Raw genomic sequence first — 7,545 nt, 5'->3', positions numbered from 1 at the left:
CTCTCAAGCGTTTAAGAGTGGAATGTTCATGGAGGATGGAGGATACCATCTTAAGGGGCATGTAGGATTTTGATGTAAATTTGTAGGAAACATATCATTTATTTCAGTTTCCCACTGTTCCCAATTTTTTCCTTGACTGTCTCTGATTTTGCATAATCCTTCGTAATAATCACCCCATTGTTGGGATGGTTGTACTTTAAAATCTCTTTTTGTATGATATCCATCCCATGGATTTTTAGGGTGTGATGTCTGCATAGTGCCAGCAGGTGGCGCTGCAGGATAAGCTGGAGGCTCGTCCCAGTCAAGTTCCGCTTTCATCAAGGGGCGGGGCTTATTGCGTGACAAAGAGGAAGTAGCCCTGGGCGGGGAGTTTTTCTTCGGCGCCATCATGTGTGGAGAAGTTTTACTTGGCGGCATCTTTGGCTCTTGTTTCAAAGAAGCGAGTGAGGGGTATATATTGCGTGGTTTAGGCTGGGGAGTCAAGGGTTTTATATCGTCTGGTCCGGGGGGTTTCTTTGACATCCAGTTCGGACAGGAGGGGCCCCGACAGGGAGAGGTCTTTCTCGAGCTGTTCCATAATGAAGGCTCAGAGTCCGCGGCTGCCCGCAGCACACGCAGCGGAGTCCACCAGGAGAGGGAAGGCTTCTGAATCCTCCCCAGTAATGCGTTCTGAGCCTGTTAAGCAAGCTCTGATAGTCAGTAAAGCAGGCAGGAGCCCTATGGGAAGGATTTTTCCTTCATGTTCTTCGGCCGTTTGGACCCGCCGGATAAGGAGGGACCATGTCTGCGGGTCCCACAGATTAGCAGTTTTGAGCCAAGGATTAGAGGAAAGGAGAATCCCCCAGTACTGGGAGAGGGTCTTATAAGAGACTTTACAATGTCTAGCCTGAAAGAGAGCAGCAAGTGCCCGTGCCTGCGGGGGCTGTTCCTTATGAAGCGCAGGGCCCATGATGTGGGCGGGGGCCTCTTACCGACTCCCGGGGGCGCACAAGGTCCCTGCTCCAGGCGCCACTTGAGGTTGAACCTCCTTGGGTCCAGGGACCTGGGCCCATGCTAAGAGGCGACATGGTGAAAAGAGACACCAGAGACCAGGCTGATGGCGCAGATCCGGTTTATTGCGGAAGTACCAGGCGTTTTATTGAGCAGGCTAGGGGCGTGGCAATGGAGGCGGGGCTAGGGGTGTGGTTTGGAGGCGGTACTTCTGGCCGGGGGCTGTGCGGAAGTGAGAGGTCAGAGCGGGACAGCTAGGCAGGGCGAGTCACTGGGTGTGCCCAGGACATGAGGAGTCCAAGTGTGCTCAGACCCGCTCCTCTGCCATGGCAGTCAACCAGACCTCTGGACCTCTCTTTCCCACGTTTCCACCTCTCCCACCTCCCCAAGGAGACTTGGGTATGTGTGACGGCCTCATCTGCCATTAGGAGCTGCAATGTCAGCTCTGTAGCAGCTCCTGTCTAAGATTTGACTTTCTCAAGCCAGTTCTCTCAGGTGATCTCTTTGGAAATACACCTTTTATGACTTGTGGCACGGCAGACTAGCTGTCCCTCGTGCTCTCAGTGCTAGTGTTGGATCTTCTTTATTTATTTATTTATTTATTTAGTCTTTTTCTGACAGGGTCTCACTGTGCAGATCAGGCTGACCTTCAGCTCCCTTTGTAGCCCAGGCTGGTCTCAAACTTGCAAGGATCCTTCTTGCTCAGCCTCCTGAGTGCTGGGATTGTAGGCATGTGCCTCCATGTGCAAGTATTAGATCTTAAGTGTCACAACTGAATTAAATGCCATAATATCAGCACATTTTGAAGCTGAAACAGGATGATCCTAATGTGTGGTTTGTTTTTTGTTGGTTGGTTCTGAGAAAGGGCCTGCCTACCCATATCAGGCTGGTCTGAAACTCACTGTGTAGCCCAAGCTGTTCTTAAAATCACAGTGATATGCCTACTGTTACGCTTCCGGCATAACAGTCCTGCATCACCACGCCCTGCCTTGGATCAGGAGCATGAGGCAAGACCGGGCAACATCTTAAGATTCTGTCTCTAAAGCTTAAATATGCTGTGATGCAGCTCAGCGCCTCCTGATATCAGTGAATACTGCTGTGGGTAGAAAGAGTCACACCTCTCTCTTTGTAGCAACGTGCATAACTTCTTAGCCTCATGCAGAGGAAAGTCTCCCAGTCCTTAGACCTGATCCTGCAATTACAGGGATCAGTTATGTGTGGTTCACAGAGTTTAAGTACAGCCTCCATAGTCACCTGTACAGTCCCTGCTCACCTCCCCCATCACAGAGGCCCGATTCCAATGACCTCAGTTGTGAGCACTTCTCACACCTTCAGTACCTCCTCTCTGCCACCCTGACTGGGCCCAGGACCTGCTGTGATAGGAGACACAGTCCCAGCTCACAGTACCAGACAGTTTTCTGATGTGTTCTCTGTGGGGATGACATCACTGTCTTATACAGCTGCCATAACCTTGATTTTTATTTCCTGGTTGAGGACTTCGAACTGAATTAAGAGTCTCTGCATTGATCGACATTCTCAGCACAGTTTCATTTTATTTTTCAGTTTCAATTTTCATGGATGGTGGTTCTGATTCATGAACTCAGAGTCTTTGCTCTTAACTGCTTGCCCAGTTTTATGTATTTTTTATTTTGAGACTAGAGTCACCAGGGCTGGTGATATTTGCTTACACTCCAGCCACTCCGGTGGCTGAGACAGAAAGATCACAGCAGGTTGAAAACCACCATGGGCTAAACAGTGATTTCAAAGCAAAACCAACCTGAACTGTACACTGAGACTCTGTCTCAAAAAGGATAAAAGAAAAATGTGGACTCTGGCTAAGTGGCTGTGTTTCCCAGGTTGGACTGGAGATTTTGGTTCCCTTCCCTCAGCCTTCCAGAGAGCTGTGAGTGTGCCCACCTGCCACCATGAACGGCTGTTGTTTGTCCTCAACTGTAGTGCTGGGGACTAAGCCCAGTGTAGTATGCAGAGTTTGCCAGGGAAACAATTTCATACAGGATGCATAATTTATATCATTTTTTATATTAGTCACCCAAAGATTCAAGTACAAAAGCATGGGGGATATCTGTCCGAACTCTAAAAACTGAAAGATTCCAGCTGAGGGCCAGAATCCTACAGTAATGTCCTGTATGAGCCGACCTAAAGCCCTAGGCTGTGCCCCTCAGGGATCCAGCTGGAGGCCTAGAGCCCACGACAATGTTTCATGCAAGTCTGTTTCATGGCTCTTGCAGGGAAGGCCCACAGGTCAGTGGTGGAAGCTAGAAAGTCCGTGTCAGCGGGATGATGTGTGTCTGCAGGCTGAGGCATCTGCACTGGAGCCAGAAGCGAGGCTCACAGCAAGGACCAGAGCCCCCTAAGGAGAACCACAGCCATTTTCAGTGATAACAAGGTCCTGAGCTCCTTGGATGATGAGAGCAGCACAGTTCCCATCAGGACAACCGGCATGACCAGGTCTGTGTGGGGAACCAAGAGCCCCTCTTCTTCCTCTCTGGTTCTCCTTTGTATGTTGTTGGCAACAATCCTCAGGGGAGCCCTCCAGCCCAGCACCACACTGATTCAGTCCCCTGGGTGTTTCAAGTTGACCACCGGTTGTGAATCCACCACACCCAGGAGCTTGCACGTGCCAGGCAAGCAGGCTATCATGGAGCTGCACACCAGCACCAGTTCTCTGCTGTGACAAAGTTTGCACAATTTGAAACAATTTTAAGAATCAATTATTTCCAAAATGACCAAACATTCCCAGTATTCACACAGTGCTTCTGAGGAAACCACACACACACAGTAAAGGCTACAGTTTGAAGTGGACAAGTATGTACAACTGTACTGGTGTACAGGGGTTTCACTGATCTGCTCTCCTAAGTGATTTTAAGAATACAGTGATTCTCACCTGCCATGGGAGTTACATTTCAGATATTCCGGTGATGGGTGAAAATCTGTAAAGTAGTGGTGTCACATTTATGTAATGTTTACGGCTTTATAAACCCTCCCCACTCTCCTGTAAACCTTCCTCACTCTATTATTAACCCTTCCCACACTCTTGTAAACATTCATCTACTCTTAAACACAAGGAGAAATGCTGAACATATGGGCACAGTGTGGGAGAGCAAGCAGATGCTACAGTCACTAAGCTAGTCAGCGCTTAGGATGCAGAGTACAGTGCTGTACTTGGTTGCCTTCCATTCCATCAGCCAGTGGTGCGCCGTATGCAGTCTCATGCTGACAAACGTGCTCCAGCTGGTAATGGCATACTGCCTTCACATTGTGTGCAGTAGGGTATGCATCAGCTGATGAAATACATACTATAGTTTATTTCAATTTAATATTCATTTAATATGTTTAAATTATCATTTCTATATTTATATTGTTTTAAATTGTTTAGGTTAAAATAATTAAAAGCACAAATATTATATAATTAACTCTATGCCACAAAATCCCACAATATAATGAAAACTCTGTGATACAGAATTAGATATATTTATTTTAAAACCTGAGGTAGAGTGAAGCTGCAGTAAGTGAACTACAATATACCGAGGGATGACTGTGGTCTTCCCTGGTCAGTCCTTTGAACTTGCACAGAGGCCCGTCCTCATCCTGTACGGTGTACTTCTTTTCCTACTTTTACTTGGCCCACACTCATTCTCCAGAACTTGTTGGTTTTCTATATTTAATAAAACCTTACATACATTTTTAAAAAGGGTAGATTTTTTTAAAGCTGAGTGTGATGGTTCATGCCTACATTTGCAAGACTTGGGAGGCTGAGGCAGGATGATCTCCATGAGTTATGGCAAGCCAGAAATATATACCAAGACCTTCTGTCAAAACAAACAAGCAAACAAAATGCATCGTCTTCCATAGCCAGACTTGGTGCGGCATTTCTCTAATCTCAGAGAATTGGGAACTTGAGGCACAAGTGCTGTAAGTTCGAGACTAGCCTGGCCAATGGAGTAAGATTATCTGAAAACAGAAAGACAAATAAACCTGAAGATGTGGACCAGTGGGTGTGTGTCTTCCATTTGATCTGCACTACTGTGCATGCAAACAAACAAACAAACACAATGTCTTTCCTGCAAGTTATTTACTTTTTGAGACAAGGTCTTGCTGGATAATTTAGGCTGATCATAAATTCACTGTATAGCCTGGCCTTAAACTCATGACACTCCACCTCCTTCACTCTCCCAAGTACTGGGATTATAGGGATGTGCTACCACCTCCTGGTGTTCTGCAAGAAATTTTAATGCAAGTTGCGTTAAAATATCAGTTTACTAGGTCTGCTTTGGCCATACACTGGCAACTTCTGTAACAGCTTGGTAGACTAGACGTTCTCAATTAGCACGCATCCTGATTCATGCTAAGTATGTACACAGCACAAATAAAGAACCATGGAGACTTAGGGCCCGTGGTCCACCTCCCTCATCACCAACATACTTCCTCTGCTTCTGACAACAGGGAGGCCAGGGACACAGTGCACAAAGGCGACACAGTTTTCCACGGGGCCACCTCCTGATCAGGATTCTGCAGAAGGCCAGAATTTCTCCTGGCAGTCAGTGGGAGCACAGGCAGGCACCATCTCTAGTGCAGGGGATTCCAAGCTTTGGGACAAGCCTGACCCCTGCTGGTGAGTCAGGCCGGGTGCAAGCAGTTCTTGCGAGCAGGACTGTGTTTTTTCTGGTAGTTTTCAAAGTTACTAATATGAAATGATGTTTTGATAAGAGTATCTGTGTTATTTACGTAAGTACCAAAGACATAAACTCATTTTTAAACTATGGAGGAATGTGGGCATAGTGGCGCTCCCCTGCAATCCCAGCACTCGGGCCGGCTAAGGAAACAGGATGGCAATTTCCCACCCCACATGAACACTTCATGGGATCCGGCCTCTAAATAAAGATTTAGCGGGGTGTGGTGGCCCTCTCCTGTAATCCCAGCACTCTGGACGTTGGGGCAGGAGCCCCACTGTAAAGTCAAGTGCAGCCTGAACACTAGCATATAAGTGAAGACCCTGTCCCAAATAAGTAAAGAAATAATTGTTTTTTTAAAATCCTAGGCTGCAGCTCAGTCAGTGCATATGTATTGCATTCAATCCCCTGTACTGAAAATAAATGATTATGTGGAAGTATGTCCCACAATCAACTCAAATTTTCTACCCTCCGTCCTCAGCCTACCACCTCTGTGGGTCTAAAGTTCATACCATGCCCAGCTGAAACTGCTTATGTATTAAAAAAAGAAATGAATTATTTTCATGAATAGGATAAAAATACCATGAATGAATATCTGGAGTTTCTGAAATATTTAATCAATTGAAAGGAAAAAGATTTGTTTATTTCTTTCAGTTATTTGTTTCTTTTTGTCTTGTAGTCCATTGCATACAAAGTCAATTCATCTGTTTTTCAAATATTAAAACACATTTTCATTCCAGCTTAATTTTCAGCTGTTAAACTATTCTTGATGGATTTGTTTTGAGGTAGTTTCTTTATTGTAGTGCAAGCTGGTTTTGTTCTTATTTTGTAGCCTGCTCTCTTAGCAATCCTCCTGCCCCAACCTCCTGTGCCCTAGGCTCACAGGCGTGTGCCACCACACCCTGCTTTGGAGTGACTTTGAACCCTCAAGCCATGCTTGCATTTCTCACAGACATTTATCCTCTAATCCAGTCTTCCCTGCCTGTTGGTCACAGTGCCGGAGCAGGCAATTTCCTGGGAACCAAAAGCCTGGAAAGAACTGAAGCGGTTCTGCCATCATCAGAACCTGCACTACTGTCCTCAACCCTGTCTTTGAGGAGGCTCCTAACCAGACGCGCAGGCCTGAGCCAGGAGATGTGCCTGGGTGTTTAAAGCCCCTCACTCACCACCTCCCAAAGCCTGAACACAAGTACAAGGATTAAGACTCCCATTTTGGGTTTCTTTTCAGTGATAAATAAATCTGATGACCACAGCCAGGCAAGGTGCACCAGGCCTTTCACCATTCAGGAGGCAGAGGGAGGAGGATGGAACACTGGGGACCACCTGGACTAGAGCACGAGCACAACTTTCCCAAAATAAGCACACACACACTCACACATGCACACACACACACACACAGAGCACAGGCATTTTGAAAAGTAGATCGTAAAAACACATTAAAATCAATTTGTGCATATATTGTACTTTTATGAATTGTTTGAGAGTTGTCATTTACTGTTGTTTTCTTTTCTTGTCACTTTTTATTGCAATCTCTAACTTTTGTATTAAAAATTTTTAAGCCAGGCATGGTGACACATGCTGGGATTCCAGCACTCAGGATGCTGAGGCAGGAGGATCATGGTGAGTTTGAGGCCAGCCTGGGCAACAAATTGACTTTAAGGCCACCCTGAAATGCATAGTGGGACCCTGTCTCAAAAAAAGAAAAAGAAAAGAAATGTTTTAGACCAGAGATACAGAAAACATCAGTGGTTGGTGGGGCCACAGAAGGGGATTAAGGAGAGTTAGTTCTACGAGTATTCCGTGTTTGTAGTGTACTAACCGGTGCATTTTATGTGGACAGGATGGCAGCCGCTCACCCACTAGG

General features: G+C 46.2%; 1 long non-coding RNA gene across 1 annotated transcript; it reads left to right on the top strand.

Moving 5' to 3' along the window:
• The first annotated feature begins 363 nt into the window (after positions 1–363).
• On the top strand, positions 364–5,558 carry LOC106147664. The gene is made up of 3 exons (XR_001232593.1): positions 364–450; positions 3,240–3,459; positions 5,455–5,558. It is a non-coding gene; the product is annotated as an uncharacterized LOC106147664 (long non-coding RNA).
• The last annotated feature ends 1,987 nt before the right edge of the window (positions 5,559–7,545 follow it).

This window comes from Chinchilla lanigera, unplaced genomic scaffold, assembly GCF_000276665.1.
Source record: "Chinchilla lanigera isolate Chin_1 unplaced genomic scaffold, ChiLan1.0 scaffold00279, whole genome shotgun sequence".
In the NCBI taxonomy this organism is placed as follows: domain Eukaryota; kingdom Metazoa; phylum Chordata; class Mammalia; order Rodentia; family Chinchillidae; genus Chinchilla; species Chinchilla lanigera.
This window is presented reverse-complemented; position numbering and strand designations above follow the sequence as displayed.